The sequence below is a fragment of the Bos indicus genome, chromosome 4 (genome assembly GCF_029378745.1).
Source record: "Bos indicus isolate NIAB-ARS_2022 breed Sahiwal x Tharparkar chromosome 4, NIAB-ARS_B.indTharparkar_mat_pri_1.0, whole genome shotgun sequence".
Taxonomy (NCBI): domain Eukaryota; kingdom Metazoa; phylum Chordata; class Mammalia; order Artiodactyla; family Bovidae; genus Bos; species Bos indicus.
Genome location: NC_091763.1, coordinates 43,891,987 through 43,905,412, shown reverse-complemented (window position 1 = coordinate 43,905,412; position 13,426 = coordinate 43,891,987). Strand labels below are relative to the sequence as shown.

Genomic DNA, 13,426 nt, shown 5'->3' with positions numbered 1-13,426 from the left:
TCACTTTTTTAAAAGAGTGAATTTAGTTAAGCTTGTTAACAATTGCCTGAGTATGTAAAATAGATATCCTAGGAAGATAAGCCTTTTTAAAAGAAAAAAATCATATAGCAATTTCACATTAACATTGTATAAACTTTCTAAAAAAAACACAGAAGTGCCTTCCCTGCCAGTTTTACTGAGAAATAACCAAATTGCTGTACAAGGCTCAGGCATACAGTATGATGGCTTGATTTACATATGTTGTGAAATGATTACCACGATAGGTTCAGTTAACATCTATTATCTTGTAGATGCGATAAAAAGAAAAGAAAAAAAAAGTTTTTTCCCTTGTGACGAGAGCTTAGGATTTACTCTCCCAATAACTTTTCCATGTCACACAGCAGTGTTAGCTACAGTCACCATATTATACATTACATCCTTGTACATATTTATAACTGAAAACTTGTACCATTTGACCAGCTTCCTCCAATTACCCTCCTCCCAGTGTTTTTTAAACATTTAAAAATTAATCCATGTTAAGAAAAATTAATCCACATACATTAATGACAATTTTATTGAAAAGGAATTTAAATATTATCTTTACAAAATTTTAATTCTATAATATGAAGCAATAGGTATAAATCTTCAGAGTCTGGCAAAGAGATTTTTATTCAATATTTTATTACATAAATGTAAAACAGAAGTTGAAAGAAACTATACCATGACCTATCCAGTGACCAAATTATACCTGTCACTGGAACTCTAAAATTAACAGTTGTATTTGTTTTACCACACATCTAACCATCTATACATCTCTCTATCATACATTAATCCATCTTATTTTTCGATACATTTCAAAGTAAGTTGTAAGCATGAGTACAGTGCATGCATGCTCAGTCATGCCCTGTCTGACTCTTTGTGACCCCATGGACTATAGCCCGCCAGGCTCCTCTATCCATGGAATTTCCCAGGCAAGAATACTAAAGTGGGTTGCCATTTCCTACTCCAGGGGATCTTCCCAACCCAGGGATCAAGCCTACATCTCTTGAGTCTCCTGCATGGCAGGCAGATTCTTTACCAACTGTGTCACCTGGGAAGCTGGAAACATGAGTACACTTCACACCTAAATACTTCAGAATAGCAAAAAAATTTTTTTTCAAGTATAGTATATGGCCACTGGAGGGCTTCCAAATGCCATAAAATGCATTAGAAAGTAAATTATGGAAGTGAAAGTCGCTCAGTCGTGCAATTCTGCAACCCCATGGACTATACAGTCCCTGGAATTCTCTTGGCCAGAATACAGGAGTGGGTAACCTTTCCCTTCTCCAGGGTATCTTCTTGACCCAAGAATCAAACTGGGTCCTCCTGCATTGCTGGCGGACTCTTTACCAACTGAGCTATCAGGGAAGTCCAAATTAGTCTATAGTGTTTAAGTTGTCCCGTCCTGGGGAAGGTCTAGGCAAGAAGCTGCATGGAGTGTAAAGGGCATCAATCAAACAGAGAGACCCAATCTGAAATCCAGCAAAACTGCAACATTTTTTATTTTTACCCTCATACCTCTCCTCCTCTTTTTACAGCTCCTTCAGTTATAAAAGAGAAAACACATAACTGGCCCCTCTCCCACTCAAATGATTTGTGCTACTGAAGGTAGAAACTCTTTAAATCAGAATCTCAGAAAACTTGATGGAAATCAAGATGTTATATTTGCAGAAATGAGCTGGCATCATGAACTCAATGCTAACTTTCCATGAGGGCAGGAGCTTAGTTTATCATTTATCCCTAGCATGTAGAACACATACTAGTGCTCAATAAATATACACTGAAGGAGTGGGTGAATTCAAATGCTTAATTCAAAATAAAATATTCATATATTTCCTGTCATTACTAATCAAAGAGGTTTTTCTAAAATAAAAATAAGCCTCAAATTAAAAATAAGCACATAGGTTGATTATCTAGAGCTAGAGCTGCAATTATACAGAAATGACACGTTTTCCATATGCAGTGGGAACTTCGGCGCAAGCCTATAGTGTATCCACCACTGAGGCTCACCTCAGTGAGCAGGTTTTGCCGAAGCCCCTGGCTGGGCAGAAGCCGCACTGCCTTTTGATGGAGACCACAGGAAAGCTTCACAGAATTGTTAGGGCACTTCTCAAACACACCCTGGGACTTCCTAGAAACAAATATGAAGTCTGTTTGTGAACCAGTGGGGACGAGTCAGTGGAATCTGAATTATTGCTATTGATGTTATTCTCCTTTTGGGCTTTTAGACTGGTGATACCTGAGGAAATTCAAATGTGCTGCAACTTTAAAATTACCTTGTTAAGGTGATCATTTTCTTTGAGATTTCCTTGGCCTGGAAGAGTATTTCCATATTCAGCACAAGTTCATCAAGCTAGCACACATCTCAACAGCTACTGTGATTTTTTTTTCTTTTTTTCTTCCTTTTTCTTTTTTCCTTTCTCTTTTTCTTTTTTTTTCTCCGCCCCCACCCCCATCTTTTTTTCCCTCTGTGTCCCAGCGCTTGAGGATAGAACCAGTAGACTTGTGGCCTCTGTTACTGAAGACATGACTCCGAGGGGGCCAGAGCCCATCCCTCATCTGTACCTTATGCAGATCAGGACTGCGCGCCCGGCCCCCGCCAAGAAAAGGAGGGTCCACAGGCACCGTCTCCCTCCCTGAGATCCCCAGCCCAACCCCCACGTTTACTTGGCCACACTCACTCAGTTTTTAAAAACAAACAAACAAACATATATTTTTGTCTCTTTAAGAGAATGAGAGACAAATTGTTTCTTAATGTGTCTATATAGAGGGCAACATAAATAAATAATAATTTCAGATCTATCCGTTTTCCTGTTAGAGATCACAGTTGGTGGCCTACCTAGATGGGAATCAAGGACAAACAAGATTTAAAATCCATAAAATCACCTTGTATTTTATACTCAAAATAGGTATTTAGAGAAATTTCATGGCATAAGCTATAAAAGGTTAAATGTCCAAAGTAATCTGCTACAGCAAGTGCTACCCTCGCACTAAAGGTAGGTAAGATCTGCAGGCCCCTATAGATTTTCAAATAGCCCAATGAAGACGGTCATTAAAACATACTTTAGAAAAACCACATTCTTCCAAGTGAGCCATCAGAGGCTCCCTGCCACTTGGTATAATGTGATAGAATCCAAGCAATTGGATATTGGTGGGAGGTGGTTGACTGAGACCAAATATTCATTTGTTCTTTCTCAGAATGTTGCTTCTCTATGTCAAGGTTTACACTAACCACAGGTACATTCAGTGAAATAAGAAACAAGTAGCAAGCGTCATTTTCATAAAGGTAAATTCATCCAACTGAATTGGATTCCTTTTCTGTCTTTAGTAAAGTCGCTCAGTCGTGTCCAATTCTTTGCGACCTCATGGGCAGTAGCCTGCACCAGGCTCCTCCATCCATGGGATTTTCTAGGCAAGAGTACTGGAGTGGGTTGCCATTTCCTTCTCCAGGGAATCTTCCTGACCCAGGGATCAAACCCAGGTCTCCCGCATTGTAGACAAACGCTTTACCATCTGAACCACCGAGGAAGTCCTACGGTGTCTTTACGACCTTCCTATTTATTTTGGTGTTAAGATATCCTTTTTGTTAATAGTGGTAATGAATGATAGCTTCATGTTTTCATTGTACTTACCTGAGTAAAAATGAAAGTAAAAAACTCCGTGTTAGTCTCCAAAATTATCTTGAAAATTTAATTGTACATGAAAAGTCCAATGTCTGGAAAAGTCAAAAAGTCTCTTCCAAATTAAGATTCTGTAATGCAAAAATCAAATAATCAACAACTCTATGAATTCATCTTCCCTATTCAGGTACTGGACATGAAACTGAATAAATAGAAAACTATTGGTTGTTAGGGCAGGAGTTCCTCCATTTTCAGCCCCGTAAAGCATCTGAAATTCCCTCAAGGAATGTAATAAAATTAACTAATACAACATAGCTTCTGAAGTCAACTGCCTAAGCTCTGACATTTACCAATTGCATTATCTTGGTCAAACTACTTAACCCAGTTTGTGCCTTAATTTCTTTATGCATAGAATGAAGATAATAATAGTGTCTACATCACAGGGCTGTTGTGAATATTAAATCAGGGAACTTAAAAAAGATTTCATCATCACTTTTTTATCATCATAAACTGAAACTCTGTACCGATTAAACAATAACTACCCATTACCTCTGGAGAAGGTAATGGCACCCCACTCCAGTACTCTTGCCTGGAAAATCCCATGGATGCAGGAGCCTGGTGGGCCGCAGTCCATGGGGTCACCAAGAGTCGGACAAGACTCAGCGACTTCACTTTCACTTTTCACTTTCCTGCATTGGAGAAGGCAAGGGCAACCCACTCCAGTGTCCTTGCCTGGAGAATCCCAGGGACGGGGGAGCCTTGTGGGCTGCTGTCTACGGGGTCGTGCAGAGTCGGACACGACTGAAGCGACTTAGCAGCTTAGCAGCACCCATTACCTCATTCCCTGGGCTTCCCTAATGGCTCAATGATAAAGAATCCACCCGCCAATGCAGGAGATGTGGGTTCACAGGCTCGACCCCTGAGTCAGAAAGATCCCCTGGTTAAGGAAATGGCAATCCATTCCAGTATTCTTGCTGGGAAAATCCCATGGATAGAAGAGCCTGGAGGGCTACAGTCCATAGATGGCAAAGAGTTGGACACGACTTACCAAGTAAACAACAACAACCCCATCCCCCAGCCGCTTGGTAAACACCATTCTACTTTTCATCTCTATGAATCTGACTAATCCAGGCACCTTAAATAAGTGCAGTCATACAATATTTGCCTTCTGTGTCTGCCTTACTTCAGTTAGCATAAAGTTTCCAAGCTTTACTCATGTTGTAGTATGTATCAGAACTTTTTAAGGTTAAAATATTCACCTCTATGGATATACCACATTTTGTTCATTTATCAATAAAAACTTAGGTTGTTTCCACCTTTTGGCTATTGTCATATTATATATCCTTAATAAATTACTTGAATTATTCCTTAAAATAAAACTTACTACTTTTGAGAGGATCTAATATGCAAGACACAAAATCAAACAACAATTTACTCTGAGTTTCATATCCCATCACCACCAAATAATTGGACTGTGTTGATAAAATTACTGTGATGGGCTTCTCTGGTGGCTCAGGTGGTAAAGAACCTGCCTGCAATGTGGGAGACCTGGACATGATTGCGTGACTAAGCACACACATGTAGTAGGTAATTCATCTTTCTGCAATATCATTGCAAGTCACTTAAGCTCTCTTAATTTCATCATCTGTAGAATAAGAATAATAGACATCAAAAGCAACAAAAGCAAAAATAAACAAGTGGGGCTATATCAAATTAAAAAACTTCTGCACAGCAAAGGAAACCATCAATAAAATGAAAAGGCAATCTACTCAAACGGGAGAAAATATTTGTGAATCATATACCTGATAAGTGGTTAATATCTAAAAATATAATGAACTCATATAATTCAATATCAGAAAACAAATAATCAGATTAAAAACTGCATAGAACAGTTTTCCCTGAATAGGCTTCCCTGGAAGCTCAGCTGGTAAAGAATTCGTCTGCAATGCCGGAGACCCCAGTTCAATTCCTGGGTCAGGAAGATCCCATGGAGAAGGGATAGGCTACCCACTCCAATATTCCTGGGCTTCCCTGGTGGCTCAGATGGTAAAGGGTCTGCCTGCAATGCAGAGACCTGTGTTCGATCCCTGGGTTGGGAAGATCCCCTGGAGGAGGGCATGACAACTCACTCCAGTATTCTTGTCTGGAGAATTCCCCCATGGACAGAGGAGCCTGGTGGGCTACAGTTCATGGGGTCACAAGAGTTGGACATGACTGAGTGACTAAGCACAGCACAGCACAGAAGATAGCACAAGCTTTTCCCCAAAGACATACAGATAACTGGTTAGCAGGTACATGAAAAGACGCTCTATGTCATTAATCTTCAGGAAAATGCAAATCAAAATCACAGTGAGATATCGCCTCATATCTGTTAGAGTGGCTGTTATCAAAAAGACTAGAAGTAAGTGTTGAAAAGGATGCAGAGCAAGGGAACCCTTCTGCATTGTTGGTGGAAATGTCAATTGGTGCAATCACTATGGGAAACAGTACTTAGATTCCTTAAAAAATTGAGAATAAAACTACCATATGATCCAGAAATTCTGTTGCAATCAGGGGGACCCTTTCCAGGGCCCGAGTGGGCACTTGTCTAACACTCAGAAATGAACTGTCTGAGGAGACACACATGCTGACAAAGCATGATGCTTTATTGGGAAGGGGCGCCTGGGCAGAGGGCAGGAGGGTAAGGGAACCCAGGGAGACTGCTCTGTCAGGTGGCTTGCAATCTCGGGTTCTGTGGTGAAGGGGTGGGCATGCACTGCTCAGCCAAGATGGGTGCCAACAAGAAGGATTTGTGGAGGTGGTAGGACTCAGGACACATGGCCACATGGCATTTCCTTTTGACCTTTCTCAAATTTCTTCCAGTCGGTGGTGGCTTGTTAGTGCCGTGTTCCTTACCAGGCCCTCCTGTTGTAAAATAACTCACACAAATTGTTACTATGGTGCCTGGACAGGGTGGGCAGTTTTAATCATTGTGTTTCCTCTAACAATTCTGCTGCTGCTGCTGCTGCTGCTGCTGCTAAGTCGCTTCAGTCATGTCCGACTCTGTGCGACCCCAGAGACGGCAGCCCACCAGGTGCCCCTGTCCCTGGGATTCTCCAGGCAAGAACACTGGAGTGGGTTGCCATTTATTTATTCATTAATTGAAAAAGATGAATGCACCCCAATCAAGACAGCCTTTTGTTACAGCAACCGAGATGTGGAAACAACCCAAGTGTCCACTGATGGATGAATGGATTAAGAACTGTGATATATACATATACACACATACACAATGGAATATTATTCAGCCATAAAAGAATGAAATCTTACCATTTACAAGCTCAAGGGTATCATGCTAAGTGAAAAAGTCAGAGAAAGACAAATACTGTATGATCTCTCTTAAATGTGGAATTGCATACGAAGCCAAGTGTATAGACACAGAGAACAGACTGGCGGTTGCCAGAGGTAGGGGGTGGGAAGTGAAAAAAATGGTGAATTATGTTGTTTTGTTTTTGGCCATGCCTTGCAGCTTGCAGGCTCTTAGTTCCCCAAACAGGGATTGAATCCCAGCTATCACAGTGAAAACACTGAGTCTTAACCTGCCAGGAAGAACAATAAAAGTATCCACCTTTTAAGTACTACATAAATTTAAATACTATACAATATAAATGCTGTTTTTGTTATTATCTATCAGTTTGTCAGTTCAATATTTCAGGTATAACGAATAATATTAGCTGCCCACCCAATGTCCATTTTGTTCCTTCTCCTTCCTAACTGCTCCTTTGTTCAAATACCTACCTCTTGTCCTTACAGCCCATGAGATTTATAGATGCTAGCCAAACTCCCAGCTCCAGGAAACTCATGTTAGCCAATAAAATTTCTTATGGTTTAGACCAATTGGCGTTTAACCAGATCACTTGTAGCTGAAAGCATCATAACTGGCACAGATCAATCTTAACTTCCAAAGAGAATTATAACACTAGACTGATTGCTGGTACTAAAGTTGGATAAACAGGTCCATGGAAAGGGGAAAAAGAAAAAAGGAAGGATGAAAAAATGTGAAGAAAGTGAGTCTTAGATTATGTCTTCAACAAATAACAAATGTATATCATCACCCAAAGATTAAAAAAAAATTTTTTTTTGAAGAATGGCAAGAGTTAAAGGATGAATGAAGCGGTGTCCTAATATGTTAAAAATAATAGTACTAGCATGAGGAATATCACACATCTCTACTTCACTGTGAAAAGTGATGATCAGCTAAATGAAGGCACATTCAGTTCTCTCATCTCTGTAGACAGAAGTGAGGGATGTAATTACTAGCATAAGGGCTACAGAGATCATATGAAGTTAAGGGGAAAGTAACTTGACCATTATACAACTTCTTAGGGGTTAAGTAAAACCCTGCAATCATGCTATTTAACTTGCCACTGGCTAACTCACTATTACAAAAAAATATCTGTTTTCTCATTCTACTCTGTTGTAATAATAAAGAATTTCTCTGGTCTTTGTTCTGAGTTCCTGTCACTTGGCCTCTAGGGGAATTTTCTGAATGATAAGAGTATCTGTGTTATTCATAAGCGTCTTGGATCACACTGATTTTATCTAATGACATGGCTCAGGATGGGGCTTAGTTACCAGAAAGACCAACCAAGTGTTAAGAGGGTTGAGCTTTGAGTCACCTAGACCTTCAGAAAAGGAAGGAAGGCTGGAGATAGAGTTCAATCATATGACCAATGTTAGTTCCTAAATAATGAAAATGTAGTAAAAACTCTGGAAACTAAGGCTCAGTGGAGTTTCCTGTGGTGAACATACTGATATTCTGGAAGGATGACGTGCCTTGATTCTGCGGGTAGAGGGTGTGAAAGCTGTGTCCAGGACCTTCCAAGACTTCAATTTTAGCACATTATACTTTTCATAAATCAAGTTAAACACTTGGTTTTATACTTCACTATTTGTGTATCTTTCTCTCCTCTCTAGTCTGTAATGTCCTAAAGGGCACTGGTTGAGTCTTGTTGCTTTTAGGATCCTCACAGTGTCTAAGATCAGGGCCCAATAAAACAGGGAGTAGGACATAATCTTTAAACTATATATCCATTAAGGATAAGACATAAGGTAGTTAGAACCAATTAGGCCCAAGATGGTAGAAAAGCTGACTTCAGTAGACCTTGAGACTCACTATAATACATTTAGCAGGCTAAAGACACACTCACCGGCCATAGGACTGTTCTGAGGCTGACTGTCAAAAAAGTGGGTGGTGAGCCAGTTCCTGGAAATCCCCATCTCTTCCCCCAAATAGGTGGAATATACTCTTACGTCTTAGCCTATGAGATTAACCAACCACCCCATATTTTGGGGTAACTCTGTCTTCTGAGATGGACTGCACTTTGTCTATGGCATATGTACTCTCTAAATAAAACTGCTTTCACTTTACTGTGGCTGTCTTTTGAATTCTTCCTTGAGTAAAGCCAAGGATCCTCACTTGGTGGCCCATCCCAGCAATTCACCTGAGACCTGGGGTGTGACTACCCTCTCGCACCCCATTTTTCCTGCAACTACAGGGTTTAGAATGCTGAAGGACTAGGGAAGAACCAAACAGCAATCTCAAGGGGATGCTAATGCTCTTCTTCAGAGCGTGGCTGAGAGTCTTGCTTTTTGGAGCACTCATGATGTTTGCTAGTTTCTAAGCATGATTCTCCAGCCTACTCAAAATACTGGTATCTTTCCCCTTTGCTTAAGTTGGCTGAAACTGGTTTATAATGCTTACAGATGAACTCTGACAGGAGAAAGCAAAAGCAGCTTGTTCTTTCTGCAGTTTTCAGTAACCTTTCCTGGTACCTAGCCATCTGAATCCTTTCCAGTTTGTGTAACAGAAAGATTCAGAATTATACAAGCCTTAGTGTAGTGAATGATAAGTAATTCACATTTATACCAAATGTTCATGGAACAATCTTGGAAATAAAAATACAAGGAATCCTTCTGTGGATTTAACATTTAACTTTTAATGCTAACTTTTACTAAGTTGCAACAAACATAGAAATACCAGCTAAGACAGCTACAGATGAAACAAAGTCAAGTGAGATCTGATGATTAAGATGGGTGTCAAGTGAATGAGACTCTGTACTGAAATGAGAGAGAAATACTTAATAGGACTATATTAAGACATATATGAGAAAAAAAGATAAAAGCAATTATTTTTGTTTGATTTGGCACTGGCCAGGCTTCAGCTGGATCAAGCTATATTCAATTTTACATGCCAGGCTGTAGGAACAAAACAAAACAAAACAACTTGGAGAGTGTTCAGAGAACAGAACTGATTAAAGTTTGGCTAAATTAGACCTATGAGAAATTGTCAAAAGAACTGGGCATGTTCAGTCAAATGCAAAACATTTAGGCAGGATGAACAATTAAGTACAAGTATATGAAAAGATGGTTCCCAAGTCTGAGGTTTAGGTTAAACAGACAGTTGAAAATCATGGGATTAAGAACATAAAACAGAGCAATGTTAAATGTGGAGTAAATATTGTGAAAACAAACGAAAAAGCTTTAAAGAAAGTGATGAATGGATGTATTTGTCAGAATTCTTCACATACCACTATTAAAACAAATTCAATTTTAGGCTTAAATAGAAATAATCTAGAAAATGGAGAGAAAACATATTTTGATGGGTTGCATTTAAAAAGGGAAAATTTTCAGATCAAATATGAAGAACGTTTTTTTAAGAAAAAAATGGTCTACCTGGGAGCCTTCTTTGGGATCCAGGTTTATCAGAAGAGAGAGAAGCCCTGATACTAAGTGTCTCAGCTCCTGAATGAGGATAATTCCCTCATGTGTGTGGTTTTGGGAACAGGTGCAGTGTAGTGAGCAGCTTGTCTGGCGTCTAGAGGAACCCTCATTAAAGATTCCCCATGGACTTCCCTGAGGGTACAGTGGCCGAGATTCTGCTCTCCCACTCCACACACCCAATGCAGGAGGCCTGGGTTTGGTCCCTGGCCAGGGAACCACATCCTGCATGCTGTAACTAAGACCCGACGCAGGTAAATAAGTACTTAAAAAAAAAGAACAAGATAAAAAAAGAGACTCCCAGAAACGCCCACCAAGATACATGATTCTCTCCAGATGGTCCCTGTTAATTATCCTTTCTCTTTGTCAAATAGAAACAGTTCCTTCTCTGAAGTAACTTCTGCTATTTGGAGGTCTTGTTGGGCAAAGCAAGTAGAAAACTATTTGTTCTCCAGTTTATACCCTCTACTTCTTAAAAAAAATTAGAATATAATTGCTTTACAATATTGTGTTCGTTTCTACAGTACAATGAAGTGGATCAGTGATATGTCTACATATGTTGCCTCCCTCTTGGACTTCCCTCCAAAAAGACAACCTTCAGAATGGGAGAAAATATTTGCAAATGAAGCAATGGACAAAGGATTCTCCAGAATATACAAACAACTGAGCTGACCTGCCTCTTGAGAAACCTGTATGCAGGACAGGAAGCAATAGTTAGAACTGGACATGGAACAACACACCGGTTCCCAAAGGAACCAGAGTACGTAGTCCAGGAAAAGGAGTAAATCAAGGCTGTATATTGTCACCTTGCTTATTTAACTTATACGCAGAGTACATCATGAGAAACACTGGGCTGGAGGAAGTACAAGCTGGAATCAAGATTGCCAGGAGAAATATCAATAACCTCAGATGACACCACCCTTACGGCAGAAAGTGAAGAACTAAAGAGCCTCTTGATGAAAGTGAAAGAGGAGAGTGAAAAAGTTGGCTTAAAGCTCAACATTCAGAAAACTAAGATCATGGCATGCAGTCCCATCACTTCATGGCAAATAGATAGGGAAACAGTGGAAACAGTGGCTGACTTTATTTTTCTGGGCTCCAAAATCACTGCAGACCGTGACTGCAGCCATGAAATTAGATGACACTTACTCCTTGGAAGGAAAGTTATGACCAACCTAGACAGCATATTGAAAAGCAGAGACATTATTTTGTCCACAAGGTCCATCTAGTCAAGGCTATGGTTTTTCCAGTGGTCATGTATGGATGTGAGTGTTGGACTATAAAGAAAGCTGAGCACAGAAGAATTGATGCTTTTGAACTGTGGTGTTGGAGAAGACTCTTGAGAGTCCCTTGGACTGCAAGGAGATCCAACTAGTCCATCCTAAAGATCAGTACTGGGTGTTCACTGGTAGGACTGATGTTGAAGCTGAAACTCCAATACTTTGGCCACCTGATGCTTAGAGCTGACTCATTTGAAAAGACCCTGATGGTGGGAAAGATTGAAGGCAGGAGGAGAAGGGGATGACAGAGGATGAGATGGTTGGATGGCATCACTGACTCAATGGACATGGGTTTGGGTAGACTCTGGGAGTTGGAGATGGACAGTGAGGCCTGGTGTGCTGCAGTTCATGGGGTCGCAGAGTGTTGGACACAACTGAGTGACTGAAGTGAACTGATGGAGCTCAAAATCAAAGAAAACAAACCAATCAAAAAATGGATGGAAGACCTAAATAGACATCTGTCCAAAGAAGACACATAAATGGCCAAGAGCCACATGAAAAGATGCTCAACATCACTAATCATTAGAGAAATGTAAATCAAAACTACAATGAGGTATCACTTTACACTGGTCAGAATGGCCATCATCAAAAAAAATCTATAAATAAAAAATACTGGAGAGGGTATGGAGAAAAAGGAACAGTGTTGTACTGTTGGGAATGTAAATTGATACAGCTACCAGAGTTGGTGATGGACAGGGAAGCTTGGTGTGCTGCAGTTCATGGGGCCGCAAAGAGTCGGACACGACTGAGTGACTGAACTGAACTGACTGTGGAGAACAGCATGGAGGTTCCTTAAAAAACTAAAAACAGAATTATTGTATGACATAGCAATCCCACTACTGGGCATATTCTCTGAGAAAATCATAATTCAAAAGGACACATATAAACCCCATTGTACTCTTTACTTCTTAAATACAGAAGGAGATGAAACCAGGAAATTTGAACCACTTTCTTTTACTTTAAAGTTGTTTTACCAGCCTCATAATTTAGTTTTTAACTTAGATGCAGACATTCTAACAGTAATCTCATTGAAGTGTTCTTGTTTCCTCTTTAGGTTTGGCACCTGAATCCTGCACCTATTTGTTTGTTTACTACAACTTTGATACCAATTACAGTGTGTAGGTTTTCTTCCCCCCCTCCCCCCCATCAATCAATTCTCAGTTACCAACTGGGTGTCCTACTACTTAATTCAGTTCTGACACTATCTACCAGGAGATAGCATCCGATCCCACTGGTTAAGGTTCAGTCCCATCAGGACACCCTCTACCGCAGACAGAAATCAGAGATCCCAGTGGTTATCTGTGCTTTTAACTAACTGGCTATAAAAAAAAGGTTCCCACAACCCCTTCCCAGGGTTTGATTAATTTGTTCCTAGTACCCACGGAAACATTTTACTATGAGGTCTCTGGTCTATCATGAAAGGATTTAACTCTTTCAAAGAGTGCCAATTCTTTCCTTGCCTTATGCCAGTTCCACAGCACCCCCTTACAACACACCTGACAAAAGTTAATGATTAATTAGTGCACGTTCCCACGATTCTCTTAGACATAAATGAGCCTAGATTCAAGTTGTAAAATTAGGTAGTACCCTCAGGTCTGCAGTATCTTTGAAAAAACAAGACCAGCAACTCTGTGATAGAATATGCTATCCAGTATCACAGGGCAAAGTCCTGACAGGACAGTCTGATGAAGCTGTTAACAAGATCAAAAAGGTTCCAGATAGCACTGGAGTGTGGAAGACCAGCACTGG

General features: G+C 40.2%; 1 non-coding gene across 1 annotated transcript; it reads right to left on the bottom strand.

Moving 5' to 3' along the window:
* Nucleotides 1–2,486: 2,486 nt before the first annotated feature.
* Nucleotides 2,487–2,631, bottom strand: LOC139182838 (small nucleolar RNA SNORA57). Its single transcript, XR_011566406.1, has one exon. It is a non-coding gene; the product is annotated as a small nucleolar RNA SNORA57 (small nucleolar RNA).
* Nucleotides 2,632–13,426: the final 10,795 nt, after the last annotated feature.